We start from the raw sequence: 18,207 nt of genomic DNA on the forward strand, positions 1-18,207 counted from the left end.
TGCTTTAACTTGAAGGAGAATGTCTGCTATGCAGACTCGGCACTCATGAGGTGATGTCCCTCCCCGTCCCTGTCCTGAGGCACTGCAGTTTCCAAGCCGCCTACGTGGAAGAGCAGTGCCATGCTGTGTGTGCTGACATTGGCCTTTAGCACACTGATGTCCAGAGACCCTCAAGGAACCACAAGGAGAAAATGATGGCAACTTTACAGTGATGACTGCTAACAAGACCCCTCCCTCTCCTCTTGTTCCGGTGGCTTAGACATGTGTCCGCCTTATGTCCCACCCATCAGAACGGTGACGTGTTCATCTAGGCATGAGCTTCAGGAAGGGACAACTTGCTCACTGCGTCTTAGCTTTTGAGAAATACAGGGAAGAAGAACTTGACCACTGCGTCCATCTTAGCCACACTTCCCTGGGTGGACCAGGCCCTGCAGACCTAGGGTATTTCTTCATATTTTTCTTTTTTTTGGAGAGGGTCTCACTACGTGCCCTAGGTTGGCTTAAAACCTCACATCTTCCTCCCTCAGTCTTGTGCGTGCCGGGATTATAGCTCCTCTTCCTAATAAATGCCAACAGTACTGATTGGTTTATATCTTTCGGACTGTTTTTTTATGGTTATTTTATTGTGTTTCAATAATAAAATCCTGAGTGTTATTTACTCTGGTAAATATTTTGAACCCTGGAAGAATTTTAAGTCTTTAAAAAGTTAGGATGCTGTGACCTTTTCTGGTTCTACTCAGGGAAAGGGCAGCTCCCCGAGCTGCGGGCCAAGGGGCGTCTGCATCTCATTCCACCCCTGAACTTGGGCTGTCGTCAGAGACCACAGCTCTTCTGTACAGAGAACACTGTTCACAGTCTCTGGGAACGACAGAGAAGAAAGTCAATGAAGAGGCATGTTCGTGTGCACAGCCCGTCCTGTCATCGCGATCAGCGTGCACGGCCCATTGGTTAGCGCAGGATGATCTGTCTGTAACCCAGGAGGCCAACTTTCTCAGATTTTGTTTAACTTTAAGGAGGGCTTTGGCCTATGTCACCTGAGACTGATGGGAAGGAAGTGTGATAATCACATGAAGCATCATAGGAAGGAATTTAAGCTGTGCTCCAGAGAAGCAGTCCCAGCAACCAGCCCACACCCCACTCCAGGTTGCTGTCCCCTGGTGTGTGAGGACCAGGACGACTGACTTGAGAGGGTCTTGGACCAACTGTTCCCTCAGTTTTCTGAATCCTGGGCTGTGGGCACCCCTCACCTTGCTAGCTCCTCTGTTCCGAGATCTAAGGTCATATAAACATGTTACTGATACCGAGGGGTTCACCACCCACCGCCCTGTGGGGAGTGGTGTAGGGTCTGTCCATAGGCCCTGCCTCAACCAGAAACATGAAGGGCTGGAGGGGAGCACAGTCCACAGGCCCTGCCAGGCAGCCTGAGTCCTCGTGGTCTACGGGGTACACCCATTGGATGTGCTGTTTGAGGAAGCCAGGCCACCCTTCTGGGCTTGTCTATCTGCCTTCTCTAAGCACATGATAAATGTCGGTGGGGATAGAGAACGTCAGAATTAGGCAGGGACAGCTTCCAGTTCTATGGAGATAGTCTCCCCAACACTGTGCCTTGTTGACATGGATTCCCCACTCTGTCTGTCTCCATAAGGAAGAAATAGTCTTCAGGGCATGGGGGCTCCACTAAAATGCAACAAATCTCTGGAATCACTGGGGCTGTTTCCCTACTCGCCTGAGTGCCACCCAGCACCTTCCCTGGATGTAAGGACTTACGAAGTGTTTGATGGACAGAGTACCGAGGGACTTTTGAGTCTCATGGAACAACATGGACTCAGGTCTTCCTACTAAGTCCCCATTGCATTTGGAGTGCATCAAGCATCCTGGGCACTCCTGAAAGGTCCTAAAGCACAATACAGTACACACAGTTCACCACTTGTCTGTGCAGTGATGTCATTAGGTAAGACATAAACCGTTAGACAGGATAATAAACAGCGCAAGCCAGGAGGCCCCTGTGACGGAGCTGTGATGGGGATGCTGGCCTCCTGTACGGTGCTCGGTGCTCCATAGAACTGCGGAAGAAGAGGGGAGCATGGCTCCGAGGGAGCTGTCCTGGTTCGCCCTCTGTTGCTAAAACACACTGACCAAAAGCAATTGGGGAGAAAACGGTTCATTTCAGTGCACAGGTCACGACCCATCCCTGAGGGGAATCAGGGCAGGAGCTCCACAGGGCAGGAGCTTGAAGCAGAGACCACGGAGGAGCACTGCTCACGGGCACGGCCCAGGCTCACTGGCACGGCCCAGGCTTTGTAGAGCCCCACTGTCTGGGGATGGTTACCCTTCCAGTGGGATGAGCCCTTCTACACCACTTAGCAATCCAGAAAATGCTCCATAAACTTGCCCACAACCAATCTGACTGAGGCAATTCCTCAGCCGGGATTCCCTCCTCCCAGACACTGGGTTGTGTGAAATGGACAGTAAGAACTGACCAGCTCAGGACTGCAAGCAGGGATGGCCCTACAGTGGCAAAGTTTGTTAGGAGCAGTGCAGTGGATTGCTCTGGCAGGAGCTGGAGTGTGGAACACACAGGGAATTCAGACCAGGACTAGGGGTGGGCAGCCAAGATGGGAGCCAGGAAAACAGGACGAAGAGCAGGCTAAGAGCATGGATAGTACTTCCTGGGGGCCACAGAGGTCTTCAGGACAGCTCTCCAGGGTTGCCATGTTTCAGGAAGATCATAGGATGCATAAGGTCATCCTCGACTCTCATATGAAAACTGGTGCCTACCCCAGAGCCCCACCCCAAGCCTGTAGGGGTCTGTAAGGATTGTCTCCCTGTTCTTCTCCAGGATCAGGAGGACAAGTGGCATTCTGCTGTGGTGCATGGTGCCCCTGCCATGATGCAAAGTGGAGATAGCATCTGCAGGGTTCAGGGTGCTTATCGCAGTGGTATCTGAGTACCTGGAACAAGCACCCATTGGAAGCGCTGTGAACCACACACAGAGATAAATCTCCAGGCTTATCTTCCCCACCCACAGGGGCCATCTATTCACAGGACCCAGAAAGTTCCTAATCGCTCACTATCAGGACCCTGTGGGGAGGTTCCCACAGCTGTGGAAGTTCAGGCCCTCTGCATGAAAAAGTGATGTGAGTCTCCAGAGGTGGTGCCTGCCTCAGATTCCCAGGCAGCTTCCGAATGACAAGGGCCACTCATGCTTTTCATGCCCAGGCCCGGGGAGGCCATGTCTCCTGCACTCTGCGTCGTGGTAATTGCCCCTTGGTGTGGCGTCTGAGAGGTAAGTCAGAAGGCTGAGCCACTCCCTCAGAACTGAGCATTTTGCTGGTGGTTCTGTTTTTGTTTCAGTCCAGGTCTATGCGGCCTGACTATGAATTTTCAGTTAGCACCCTACAGCACCATGCAGACACTGGCCCTGCCAGTCAGCCCCTACTCACACCACTGTTCCCACCCCAAGACTCATCAAGGGCTTTTATTTCGGCACCAGGACTAGGTTTGGAAAGACCTTGACATCTTTGCCTCTCAGGGGTTTGCATACCGCCTAGGACTGTAGCATCTATCTGGGGCAAGATGGGAGGGGAAGGAAAGCCCAGGCCTGCGCTGGCAGGTACTGATGATGGCAGGTTTCCTGTGGTCACAAGGTACTGCCCATGGGTACTTCTGGGCTTCCAGCTGGTCATAGACCTGCTCCCCAGAAGAAACCTTCCCATGAGTGCAGTCAGAATGTGTGATTAAGTCAGCTTAGAGCTCAGTGTGGGTGGGTCATTTTGCACATGCTGTGTGGTGTGCTGGGTGGCTGGGGCGGCCCGTGCAGAGGACCACAGCGGGGTAGATACAGCTCTGGCAATCTACCCCACACTCCCTTTAGCTTCCAGTGGACACAGGCTGGTAAACATATCCCATGATTCCTGCCTCATCTCAACACAGTGTTTTCCCTGTCTATGTGTGTGTGCATTTTTGTGTATGTGTGTATATGCGTGTGTGCATGTGTATGTATATGCATGGGATGCATGTATATGCATGGTGTTTTTGTACATTTGTTTATGCATGAAAATATATATGTAGGTATGTACACATGTGTACATGTATACGTGTGTATATATGAATATGTGTACTTGCGTGTATGCATGTCTGATGTATAACTGTGTGCATTTTGTGCACATGTATGTGTGTGTACATGCATGTGTGTATGATCGTGTGTGTGTGTGTGTGTGTGTGTGTGTGTGTGTAAATGTATGTGGAGAGTTCCAGGCCTTTGGGCCAGGACACGTGCCCTGTCCGCAGAAGCAGCAGACGAGGTGGAGGCCTCAGGAGTCTGGCTGGTGTGATTTCTCACACAGTAGAGGACTTCCTGGCTCATGGGAGGAGATGGGACTCTGGCCTCAGAGGTAGATCCCAGGCCTGGACATCTTCCTGAGCCTGCCAGGGACAACTGTCTCTCTGGACCAGTTTTCACCTCCACAGCACTCACTGGCTCAGCACCCATGTGTGGAGACCAGGCCTCGGGGCAGTGTGAGGAACACGTTTACCCTGTCCTGGCTCATGGTTCTCTACCTGTGATGAGCATATAGGCACTGCGAGGGTATTACAGGGAAATGGCTGTTCTGTACAGAGATGTGACTGTCCTCTGCTCTGATTTCAGTGACGTGCCCCTGCCGTGGGACCTTAGACTCTGATTTCTGTGACGTGCCCCTGCCGTGGGACCTTAGACTCTGATTTCTGTGACGTGCCCCTGCTGTGGGACCTTAGACTCTGATTTCTGTGACGTGCCCCTGCCGTGGGACCTTAGACTGATTTCTGTGACGTGCCCCTGCCGTGGGACCTCACTGCTTCAGGCCTCTGTTGCTCTTCCCTCTGCTTTATCTCTCAAGTGCTGGTTTTCTCAACATTGTCCCCTCTCCTGCATGTATGCTAAGGCTGGCTGGGACTCAGCAATTACAGAGCAGCAGTCTGGGTGATGCACACTCCACCACCTCCTCCCTTGGTCCCAACCACAGACCGTGTTACTGCTCCACCAAACTGTGGTCTGGGAAACCAACGATTTCATCGTGCTTACTTACTGAGCTATGGGTGCGAGTTTGCTTACAGGAGTGTGGGTGTTCCCCCACTAAGTCTGCACCGGCTGTCTTTGCCCAACAGAGATGATGGCTTCCCCTCGCTGCACAAGATGCAGGAGACCCCCAGCCTTCCTCAGCCTGTTGCTCTAGCCCCTCCCTCAGATTATTTGAAATTAGTGCTGAATTGCTCATCAGGGGTTAATTGAGAGGTGTGGCTAGACTCTTGGCGAGGGTCCTAGCACTCTCCCGACCCCTCTTTCCGTGTGGGGGGTGAACACTCCACAAGCTCAGCTGTTATGATCTTAGGCAAGGAGGCACAGCTGAGCTCAGGAAAATGGTGTCTGTCAGAGGACAGTCCCATACAACACTGGGCTACTGTGCACACAGCATTGGTTCCAGTCCTGAGGTCCTCAAGAGGATTACAAAGTCCCCGGCTGGAGAGGCCCTGGAGGTGGCACATTGGGCGGTGCGGGAGGAGGAATGCTGTCCATTTTCTGAGATTTGTACTTTGAAACTTGTTGTCTCTGGCTGATTTCTAGGAAGAGAGAGCCAAGGTGACAGAATGATGTAGTACCCTAACCAGCCTGCCACCCCCCCATCAGGCTTACTTAAGGCCACTAAAGCCTGCCCTCATGACCCCAGGACCAGGTGACATACCAGACACCTTTTTCCTATATAGAGTCTGCTGGAGACGTCCACATTCACCTGCCCCGTCTTCCTGCCCCATCGCCACTGTTCCTGTCCCAATAAACCCTTACGCCCAGTTTTCCTCCCCATCTCCCGAGTCACTCTGGTGCTCCCCATGTGGCCACGGGTGATGCGCTCCATCTGGTTTTTCTAGAAACAGATGAAAATAAAATTTCCTATGACTGTCATTTCCAGGTCTGTGTGTCTTACCATGAACTTAAGACAAGCCCAAGGCCCCTTTAAACAGAAAGAACACGCAATGGGACACGAAGTGACCCCTCAAATGCATCTCATGGCTGGTCCCATTGCTGCTAGATGCAGGACCTCAACTAATTCCCTCTGTTCCTCTGTCCCAGCAGGGAACAGAAAGCCTGTCTGTCCCCAGAGTCAGGAGGGTCAGCATGGAAAGCAGCACAGTGCCGTCCTCACTTGAGGCCTGGCCTATCTGGAGAGCTCATCCAGGTCCAGGTGGCATTTCTAGTCCTGGCAGTTAGCCAAGGTCATTCACCACCCATGGATGCCCAAGCTCTCCCATTGGATTCCTGCTGACTTCTCAGCTTTGACCTGACTTCTCTTTCCATGAAATGATGACTTCTGTGAGTGTGGGGAGCAGGAGGGTAGTCTGAACACAACAGTGATTAAATGTAACGGACTCCAGGAGGCAGGCCTCCAGCTTTCTGACTGCAAACCTGGTGGCCAGCAGTTCTGTGAGCGGGTTTCCCCGTACAGACACACCAGGCCAGGATGCTTAATCCACGCTGACTTCTAAATATATAATTCTGTCTCTGTGACAAGCTCTCTCGGGCCTGAATGGTTCCTTTCTGTTTTGAGTCACCCTGTGGGGTGGGCAGGACGTGCTGAAGGCATCAGTTTGGTGGACAGAGCAGTGGCTTATGAGTAGCTTTGAGCGAATGTCAAAGCTGTCCTTAGCTACACTCAGCTTTGATTTCACTCAGTGGGATTGAAAGGCCCTTTGGAGAGAAAATCTTTGGTAAATCCTGCCAAAGTAGGCTCAAATGTTTGGGGGAGATAGGCTCCCACTTTAGTTATGTAAGGTGGGTATACCACCTCTGCCCTTACCATCTTTGACCCCTGTACACCTGCTTCTGGGAACACCACCCTGCCTAGTCTCACTAACTGTGAGCAGGTCTAGTCTTTGCGGATAGGTAGGAAGTTGATTACTAAAGCTAAGAAAAATGCGACCCCATCAAGATAACAGGCCGGGGCCCCATTTGCCTGGAAGAGTAGCTAAAAATATTAAGAGACCAGCAGCGGGATGGTCTGCTCCACAGCCCAGCAATGCTAAGCATGCCAGCGCGTGGGTGTCTGTGCTGCTCTTTGAAATTCGAGCCCTGTCTTTATTAAATCGCCTGCAGATTACCGCCTGGCATCACCATACATGTCTAAGAACACCTCCAGTGTCTGTGTCACCAGACAGGAATGTGCACATCACTCGGGGCGATCCTGCACCATCCAAGTCTCACAAAATGAAACATGCGAAAAGGGATCATAACTGGTAGCAATTTGGTGGTATAATTCGTCATTTACCATCTTTATGTACGTACGTATCAGTAGCAGTCAACACCGTTTGGCAGCAGATCCGAGGGTAGCTTGCCATCAACAACAATAAATCATTTGTGAGCACATGTAGCAATTATTGTCTGAAATAAAGGTGTTCAGCTCCTCTCTGGAGGAGCACCCAGGACGGATCTTAACAAACTTTCTGGGGAGTCGAGGGCCTGAGGCTCCACTGACTCACCCTGCTGAGCAGCTGGTTCATGGTTAGACAACCGGTGCTGAAGGTGCCCAAGTCCCATGCACCACACGGAGACAATGGGCCCATGGAGCGGGTGCTGTCAGTAGGCCTCGGAACAATAAAGCCCTTTGTCGCCCACCTTAAGGGAGATTTAGCAATGTTTTGATTTATGAAGGGCAAGCAGGAGCAGGCAGCAGGGAAGGCTGTGCGTACCTAGGAACGGCTTTTGCTATAGTTATTGTGAAAGCAATGTAGCTTTCCCGGTGAGCAGGGAGGATCCCTGAAGACTGTTGAGCATCCTCAGGATGCTCCGTGCTACACACCCAGATCCAGTGCCTTTCTGTGGAAATGTGCTGCCTTCTACCAGTGACCATAGAGCAATGTGCCTGGCACACAGGGGGCACAGATTTTCACTTGGATTCCCCACCACCAGGGGTGATTTGCAAACAGGGTTGAGCCCTGGAGGCTCTGCTTGCTGGTAGTTTCTGTGTCAGGAGTTGGTGCAGACAGTGAGGTCATTTTGAACAAACGCACTGTGTCATCATGTTTGCTGGATTTCAAAGGAATGAAGGGATTTCCCTGAATCCAGGCATGGGATGGAATGTCACAGCCTCCGTTCCTCATCTCTCTCCTGGTCACAAGTCTCCAGCTATGTGTCTCCCCATGCTCCTCATCTCCCCACACTGAGCATCAAGCCTGCTTTTAAACATGACTGCAGAAATGATGAGCCTGCCTCTGTCTCCAGCCCATGCCCTGCCTCCTCAGCACAGCGAATCCCTCTCCACCTCACACTTCCAACTTCAGGGGATCAGACCTGCAGGGGGAAAGCTGGTACAGGTACCCAGGCCCACATTGTGATGCACGGACAGTTTCACCTGAGTGGGAATGATGGTTCTCCTCTAAGAAGATTGGCCAGCCCTACAGCATCATCTCATTTTCCTTAAAAACACCTCGAGATAAATATGTGGTGTGAAAGAAAACTATCTATTCCCTTTGTGACTGTGGGGACCCAGGGTCTCAGGAAGCCTGAGTTATGCCTGTTCCTCTTCTGTGAACCCCAAAGTAGGTTTCTAGCCAGTTAGAAAAGCCATCAGGGTGAGAGCCCATAGTCCTAGATGGAAACAGCCTTTCCACAGCAGCTTCTCCACACTGAGCAGCTCTCCGGGAAGTTAGTCTTGAGAACTTTCACCTCTTTACATTGAATTGATTCTAAGCTCTGATGACTCCCTAAGAGGCACCTTCAGCCAGAGCCACCTGCATTCCCAGAGCTCTGCTTGCACAGGGACACTCCACAATCACTTTGCTCTCCAGCTCACTTGACCACTCTTTGTTAGAACACTGATAGAAGAAGTGAGCCGCCTCCTCCGCAGGCCCTCTCAGAACGGGCTGGACGGCAGGAGTGCTCTCCTGGACCGCCAGCCGGTGTATCAAACTGTGAGAGCAGACTCGGGGGCAGCGGGAGGATCGAAAAGGTACGGGTGGTTGACATATATCCAAGGCCTACGCTGTCTCCTGCACAGAGCCATCATCATGCTGAGGTCCAGCCCAGAGACTCGGTCAGCTTGACCACTCACACAGCAGGTGCAAGACCTAGGAATTCAGTCAACCGCAGCCCGCACCTGCAGCCTAGGTCTCTGGTGTGTCTGCTGGAGTAGAAAGGCAGTGGTCTGGGAAGGCATGTCCACCAGGGCCAGGTCTGTCACTGCTTCACATTTGCAGACAGTTATTGGCAGATGAAGCCAAACAGACTCTCCACTGAGTACTTAGTGCTTGGGCCTGCCTTGTGTTCCCAATAGAGAGTGAGGTCTGTAAGGACTAGGATGGTTTGTTTATCCTAGCAGGCCTGGCCTCTGGGGGTCTCCATGTGACTTACATGTAGTCACGTATCGCTATGCGCCATCTTTAGAGTCTCCTCAGGGCCGCGCACGCTCTGGCTCCCTGCAGGGCCCCTGCTGCTCTGTGTTGGCTCTTCCTGAACCACAAGTCCGTCTCCCACTGCTTTACCTGTTGCTTCACCAGGATCTCCTCAAGGGCTCCCCAGAGTCAGGTTCCATTCTAGCAGGAGGTAACAGGGCCCTGTCCTGAACTCACGCCTCTTCTAGAACGACAGTACAGGAACCTGTCCTATGACAGATAGATGATAAAGATATAGATTACAGATACCTAGATAGAGAAGGATAGATGAATAGACAATTGATGTATAATTGATGTAGGTGCTATATGTATACATAGATGACCAATGATAGATTATAGATGACAGGTAGATGATTGATAGATAGATGATAGATAGATAGATAGATAGATAGATAGATAGATGATAGATAGAGATAGATAGATGATAGATGATAGATAGATAGATAGATAGATAGATAGATAGATAGATAGAGGTAGAGAGATAGAGTAATAGAGAGATAGATTATAGACAAATAATTGATGATGATAGATAGATGATAGATATAAATGATTGTCATGACAGGTGATAGATGATAGAGATAGGTGATAAATAGATGATAGATAGACAGATGATAGACAGATGATAGATGATAGATGATAGATGATAGATAGATGATAGACAGACAATAGATAGATGATAGGTAGACAATAGAGAGATGATAAATAGATAGATAGACAGATGATAGATAGATGATTAATAGATAGGTGATAGATGGTCGATGAATGATAGATAGATGAATGATAGATGATAGATAGACAGATGATAGATGATAGATAAATAGATGACCGATGGATAGATGATTGATAGATGATAGATGATAGACAGATGATAGATAGATGATAGACAGATGATAGATAGATATAGATAGATAGATAGATGATTGATAGATGATAGATAGAGAGATAGATACAGATAGATAGATGTTTGATGGAGAGATGATTGACAGATAGTTTATTAAAAGAACTTTCTTATGTGGTTTTGGTGCCCAGGAAGTCTCAGCGTCTACCACCTGTACACTGGGGAATGAAGGGAGCTGGTGATCTAATCCAAGCTAGGGTCATAGGTAGTGTGAAGACCAGGGAACTGTGATGTCCCTCTCAGCCAAAGGCCCACAGTTCTGTAGATGTGCTGGGGCAGGGCAGTGGCCTGAGGCAAGTGCTTCATATCAAGGATATCAAAACTGTTGAGGGCCCAGGACATAGGAAGATGGTTGTCTTAGCCCAGGAAGATTCAGAGGTGTAGTCCCCCCAACCACTTGTTTTGTTGGGTCTTCCATGCTCAGCTGTTTTCCCCAACAAGGAGAACAGGTACTTAATTTATTGAGTTGGTTTCTTCCAGAAAGCTTGTCCTCATATTGCAGAAGTGTGCTACCAGCCACCCGGTCTCCCTTAGCCTGGTTAAGTTGATGCATACAGCTCACCATCACAATGAACATTTTAACTTGATTCGTTTGTCATAAATGGTTACTGCATGCTGACACTGTTGTTAACTAGCACCTGAGGTTTGGTCTGCATTGTACGTCCTACGGTTTTTAACAACGCATAACAATCCACCATCCAGAGCCCAACCTAAATGCATGTTCTACCTCCTCCTCCATCTTTCTCCCAACCACTGGCAATGGTTGATCTTCTTCCTTTCTCGCTTTTCAGAACTTCACGTAGCTGGGCACGTGCAGCCTGCAGCCTTTGCAGAATGACGTCTTTCGTTAGCAGTACTCACGTCCACACTCCGAAGCCTCCTGGCTTGGCAGCTCATTTCTTTTCTGTTGCTGTGACATCCCATATGTGGATGTACCCCGGCTTCCTTTCCGGTCTTCCTCTAGGGGTCACCAGGCCCTTCCGTAGCTTGACAGTGGGAGCAAAGCTGTCGCCGCCACTTTGGGCTGGGAAAGGGCTCAGCTGATGAAGTGCCGCTTTGCAAGATTAAGGCCCTGAGTTCATTCCCCAGAACCTGGATGAGTGGGTGCACATTTGTGATCTCAGCACTGAGGAGGCAGAGGCCATCTGAGCCCTGGGGTTCACCAGTCAGCCAGCTCCTAGTCTACCGGATGAGCTCTGGGCCAGTGAGAGACTGCTCACCTGAAAATGGCAGGTGGCACCTGAGGACCAACACCTGAGGCTGTGCTCTGGCCTCTACTGCACAGACACAGATATACACATACACACATATACTTAAAGCACATATACATACATACACACGTATACATGCATACATAAATGCACATACTCATATACATAATATATGCACATGCACACATACCTAAATACCTACTTATGTACACGTGCTCACATATACATGCATGTATATATATATATGCCTGCATGCATACACATACATGCACAAATATGCACATATACACATGTATACATATACACAGATAAACACAGCACAAACAGGCACACACATGCACATTATAGCTAAAATTCCTTCTGGAGAGAGGCTTAAGCAATGTTCGCCCCCTCCTCCCTTGGTCCCAATAACAAGTATGATTTGCCATGCTGAAGTCTGGGAAATCAGTGAGTTTATTGGACTTACTTAGAAAGCTATGGGTGAGGGTTTACTTACAGGAGTGTGGGTGCTCCCCCCCAGAAGGTCACACAGCAAAGTCTTCATCCAAGCATGGATGGTGGCTTCCCCCACAGCTGAATAAAATGTTCAGAAAGTTGCCCCTAGGCTTCCCCAGCCTGTATACCCTTAGCCCCTCCCCCAGACCATGTGCAGCTAGGACTGACTGGTTGGTTGGGAGGTGTGGCTGGACTTTCAGATCAGGGTCCCATGATGCTATACGACAGCCAGCCAAGCTCAGCGGTGATTATCCTAGGTAAGCGGGAGCAGCCACACTTGGGAGATGGCATCTGTCCATCATCTTTTGAAGGACAGTCCTATACAACACATGTGTACACGTGTGCATGTATATATGCACACATGCACACATGTAGACAGGCACATATACAGATGCATACTTACATACACATGTACACACACATACACAAGTACACATATACACATGCATGCACATGTGCTAATAGACACACATAAACATGCACAAACATATATGCTCACATACATATGTACATGCACATTTATATGCTTATACACACATGCATATGTATACGTATAGGCACTATGCATATATACACGTGTACATATATGCACAAACCTTCACACATACAAACACCACACTCACGTGCAGGCTCTTGGATCAGCTGTTTTTCCACCATTTGCAAAGCAGCAGGGAGCTCAGTCTTCTGGTCTCTATGGGGTGAGTGAGCACAGCTCTGTAAGAAAACACCTGACTTCTGTGCAACACTGGTGACAGGTCACTGATCCCTTGACTCCAGGTCTTTGCCAGTATCTGGGGTGGTCAGCATTCAGGATTTTGGCCATTTGATAGGTATGTGGTGATCCATGAGGCAATTTAATCAGTGTCACATGGTTTGATTGACACGTTGAAATATGATCTGGGGGGAGGGCTGCTCTGACAACCGGTTTGTGGGCAAGGGCAAGCCTGGAGGAAGAAGTCACAGCGTGTGACCGTCCTGCTGAGGGAGAGCCAGCGGGACAGGAGGACTTCCACATACCCTGACCCGACTCTCTCCAATGAGACCTCCTCCCTCCCTCTCTCCACGGAGCACATGCCCTCACTCCTGGTGTCCTCTGGATCCTACTGCTGTGACCGTACATCATCCAGTGCTTTCTTTCTATGTGAGGGTCTCTGGTGGCGCTTGGCGTGTGCCTCATGTTTCTGCAGCCTGTTAGACTCATCACCCTGGGAAGTTTTTGTCAAGGGAAGAAACCATCAGGCACAGTATAGAATTGTCTCTAATTTGGGGGAGATGAGTGACTCTAGGGTAAGCAGATAAAGGGATCCAAAAGTGCATGGTGAATCTTTTGGTCTAAAGTGTTTTCTTTAAATTATAAAAATGGGGGCTGGAGAGATTGCTCTTGAAGAGGCCCCAGGTTCAGTTCCCAGCACCCACACTGTGGCTAGCAACCATGGATAACTCCAGTTCCAGGGAATCCAAAGCCCTCTTCTGACCTCCTCTGGCATTGCACAACATGGGTAAAGTTACGTACATGCAGGTAATACACTCATATACGTAACATAAAAATAATTCATAAAACATTTAAACTACAAAAATATTAAATACAAAAGAAATGTGCTTATGCTTCTCATCTTGTAAATTCCCTAGTGCTTGTTACTAAGAAATCGCCAAGTGTCCTGGTGCTCCCCCCAACTGCAGCTGCTCTCTTCTTCCTGGGCGGAGGAGTCTCGGGTAGCTCAGGTGCCAGAGCACTTCAGATTTTCCTCTTCACCAACTTGAATGTCAGTAAGAGACTCAGATGTGTCTCAAGGAGGGTATTTGAAGCTGGAAATGCAACCCCAGGACAGAAAGTCAATTAATGAAGCTCACTGCTTCACCTCCTGAGAGCCTTCCCCACAGTTTTTCACATGGCCTGAGCCCGATGAACTTCCGATGTGATTCCGTAGCTGGTACCATCTGAGGGCAGATGCGGGGGGCTGAGTTTGCACAATCCTGGCTCTCGTCACAGAGCAGGTCTTACGCCATAAAGGTCCTGCAGATAAGCCCTGGCGCTACATCCTCGTGAAGCAACATCATTTCCCAGGTCAGTCTAGTTTGTTTTGCTAAACTGTCTGTATTGTACTCCGAAATCCTTTGCTACAAAAACATCAATTAGTTCACGCTGACCTAATGATAGTAATCTCGCTGCATGCTAGAGTCAGCTCATACCTCCCCTAATCAGAGGAGCCTCCAATTACAGCTAACCTAAGGTTGTGGTCCAGGCTCCCAGGGAAAGTGACGCTCTGGCACTGATAGGGTGTCCTGGAGAGACCCGTACTGACGGTGCTGCTGATGGCACAGCTGGGAAGGCGCGTTGGTTTTCGGCTGGTACTCCTGGCCCTGGGAGGCCAGCGTCCGACCGGGCCGTGAAGCACAACTAACTTCTCCTCCCCTTTCGGCAGCCCGACAGTCTTCTGCTCTGTACATCTATACAAACAATGCCCCTCTTAGTAACTTATCCCTTTGAACGTTGTTTCCCAGTGCTGGAGGAATTAGGGAATTTCAACGGAATCTTCATATGCATTTGCCTAATTACGGCTTTTCCCCAAGCCAGGGTGGTGAATGTGGCTTCCTGCTATGTGAGTCTGACCGCGAAGAGCAGTGTCCATCCCCCTCATCTCTCCATTTCCCTCCCCTGGCAGTCAACCCAAGCCCTTCCTGTCAGAAACATCTCCCCAGTCTAGACATCGGGCCTGTGTATTACAGAAAAGTTTAGAATTGTGAGAGTGAGTTCTAAAACTGCATGTTCTTCCACTGAAAGAGCAGTGATGTCCCACTGATAGTAGTATAGCACATATGCATGTATGTATGTATGTATGTATGTATGTGTGTATGTGTGTGTGTGTAAGCATGTATGTGTGTGGGCTTTCAACAGGTGTGCTTTAAAAATAAAACCAATGTAGAGGCACTAGAAATGTCCACTTGTGTTCACCTGCTCCATAATATTCTGTCCTAGCAGCATTTTCAGCCGAGCAAATAAGCCTGTCTCCTGAAGCTCGGTTTCCCAAGGGACGGTGTAACTCTTTTATTTCTGTGACTGTAAAGAACAACGCGTTTTCAGAGAAAGCTGAAGTCACTATCACAAAACCTTGCCTGGATTTCAGAGCACTGTGTCTGTCAAACGTGCTTAAGACAGGCCCGGGGTGCTGGCAAAGCTCACCACGGTGTGACTGTCCTCGAATATCAATCAAGTGATGCTGTTAGGAATAAATTCTGTCAAAGACTTGACCCAGTGGAGCCCCTTCACGGTCTCACCTATGAGCAGTGCCCAGGCCTCCAGCATATCACAGCCGCTGTCCTGTTACAGGGACTATATTACCACAGAAAGGTGCCACATGAAAACGTGGTAAACTGCTTATAAAGAACTCAGCTGTGAGAGCAGGGTTGAAGAAAATGCACACACAGCTACCATGGAATTTCCTATTTATCATAGTTCAAACACAAATTCTGGTCAACAGGATGCTCCAGATACCTGCTTATTATCACAGTGCATCCTTGTGGCTCATAGAGCCCCGTGGTTATTGAAACCATTGCCCACCAAAGTGATGTGTATGCATATGCCGTATCGGGAAAAGTACATAGGAAAATCATGAGTCAAGATCACCAAAGTCCCCCGTTCACTCATCTACTAATCAATTTCTTTATCCCCTCCCCAAATCTGATGCATGTGTATCAGATGTATCTCATGTGGAGTTCCTGGGCATGCAATGTCGGGCAGATGGGAAATGTTCCCCCTTTTGCGGGGAACACTGATGCTCCATTTCTTTTGTTCTTCCTGAGCAAGACCTCCCCCGAAGGGCAAGTCTAATGTGTTTTGAGCTAAGCTGCCCTGCAGGAGTTTCCGTTAAGACTGGTGGTGTGCATTCCTGTGGGATGCTGGACTCCAAGACTCATGTTGTTTGTTTACAGATGCTCTCCAGCCTGCACAGGTGCCTAGCATGCTTCTTCTAGGCACCAAGAGCTTCAAAAGCAATGTTTTCCAGCTGAGAGCTGGAAGACAGGCATCAGGGGGTTCACTCTGGCATCCACTGACTGCAGGATTCCACTAGAATGAGAGCACACAGGCTGCATTTTCTGCAGCTGTGCCATGGAAAGACTGGGTTTCTAAGTGTCTTCCAACACTAAACTAGTGCCTTTTGCACAACTGGGTTTGGGGAAAGACTAGATTTCTGCGATGAATTCATCTTGCCTTTCTCTAACACTAGTGAAGGAGCCAGGCCATGAGGGTCCTGTGCACCAAGTGCAGCAGGCTTTCTCTCCTTCCTGGTTTCCCTGAGTCTTTGCAATTGCCCTGGTCAGAGGATGGTGCCCAGCTCAGATACTGCCTGCCGAGCCTTCTGAGTGCCTTACAGAGTGGTCTGGCTCTCTTGAGCATCAGGGCGGCACACAGAAAGTCATTCTCGGAGGATGAGTCCCCATACCTGAGCTGAATGCCGTCCCCTGGCCGGGGCAGCTGCTTGGTTGTTTTGGTGTCACAGGGACCAACACAGACCAAGAAGCCAATCTGCTCAGGAGTGTCAGCACGGCTCAGCCCCACACTGGTCTATATTGCTGTAAGGTGGACAAAAATCTACTCACGACTTCCCAGAGCAGAACAGGAAAATTGCTTTCCCTGAGAAGGCTGAGGTCTGACAACAAGTGCAGCCTCACAGCAGTTACAAATCCACCTGCCAGCTTCACGGGCTGTCTTTCCTCTGGGTCCCCCACACTGCAGTGAATTGTGGGGAAGCCTGTGCTCATTTCCTGCCAGGGTGCACTCACCTCCACTCCTTTTGCCATTTGCTGTAGTGTGATCAGCACATACACCTGTGGAAGGACTCCTGGTTCAACATTTAGTGCTGCTGTGGGTCAGCTGACCCACTGCAAATGGAGACCTGCTCAGTCTTCTAGAGTCCCATCTGGGTAAGCACTTGGTAAAGCCTGTGGATTCCTGTGACTGTCCATCTCTGTAGACGCATACTGGACTCTGGCCCATATTTCTATCTAGAAAGACACAGTGGCAGTTTCGGGGCTGCGTGGGCTGAGTCTGTTCCTGTCTTGGTGTTGAATGTGACTTCACAAGCCTACAGTGCAGGAGATGTGGAGAGAGTAGGCTTGTTAAAGCCATCAGTGTGTTTTGTGGCACAGGCTTAACTACACTGACTCAGAGTCTTGGATTACATCAGTGCTCTGGGCCAGCACTTCACAGAGTGAAGCAACTTCCCGGACGGTCATCACCGCAGTCAATAGTCTAAAGACTGAGGTTTAACACAATCCCCAGTGGGAGAAGTGCAGTTCATAACAAGATAGAATCTCTCAGTTCCATGGGCCTTATAGCCACTCACCAGCTCTTGAAATGAGCAGCTTAGGACCAGGAGAAACTCTGCAGTAATGCAGCGGCAAGGCCCTCAGATGACCGTCAGTGACTGGCCACCTATAAACCGCATCATCAATTGGTTCTTATTGCGAGCTTGGCATGAGCTGGACAGAGCGATGAGGCATGCTCAGGACCACCTGGGGGAGAAAGGAGCTTCCCACAGGACACTGTCATGGAGCAGTGGGGACAGGGCAGGAGTGCTAACAACTGCAGCACAGCAAGGGGAGCCAGGCTGACCGCACCATGCCCAAGTTCCTGGCAAGGACAGCCCAATTCCTAAGGAAAGGCAGTGGGCCCAGGAGCAGGGTAGATTGACTTCCTGTGAGAACCAGAAAGGGTCAGCACAGGAGGAGCCAGGATATAGGACACATGGACATATGTGTGCTGTGGGAACCACACAGGCGCTTTCTGTGTGTGGTGCCCACGGCGTGTAAATGGAATGCAAGGTATGTGATGTGTGTGGAGGCTTATGTGTGGTGGGTACATGTGCATGTACTGTATGCGCACACACGAAATGTGGTATGTGTGTGATGCATTTGTGACCATGGTGCTGTGTGTATGTTGCCTATGCTGTTTGTATGTGTGATGTAGGGACATGAACACAGGTGGAAAATGCAATGTATGGTGCATATACTGTATGGTATAAGCCATTCAAACTGTGTAACCCATGTAGAATGTGCAATGTGTCATACAGGTGGTATGCAGTATGAATGGTTTGTGGAATGTGCTATGTGTTATGTTCATGTGTGGTAGTTATGTGATATATGTGTGATCTGAGCAAAACATGTTGTATAATGTGCATGTAT

Source organism: Nannospalax galili, unplaced genomic scaffold (assembly GCF_000622305.1).
Source record: "Nannospalax galili isolate Female #2095 unplaced genomic scaffold, S.galili_v1.0 scaffold1146, whole genome shotgun sequence".
Taxonomy (NCBI): domain Eukaryota; kingdom Metazoa; phylum Chordata; class Mammalia; order Rodentia; family Spalacidae; genus Nannospalax; species Nannospalax galili.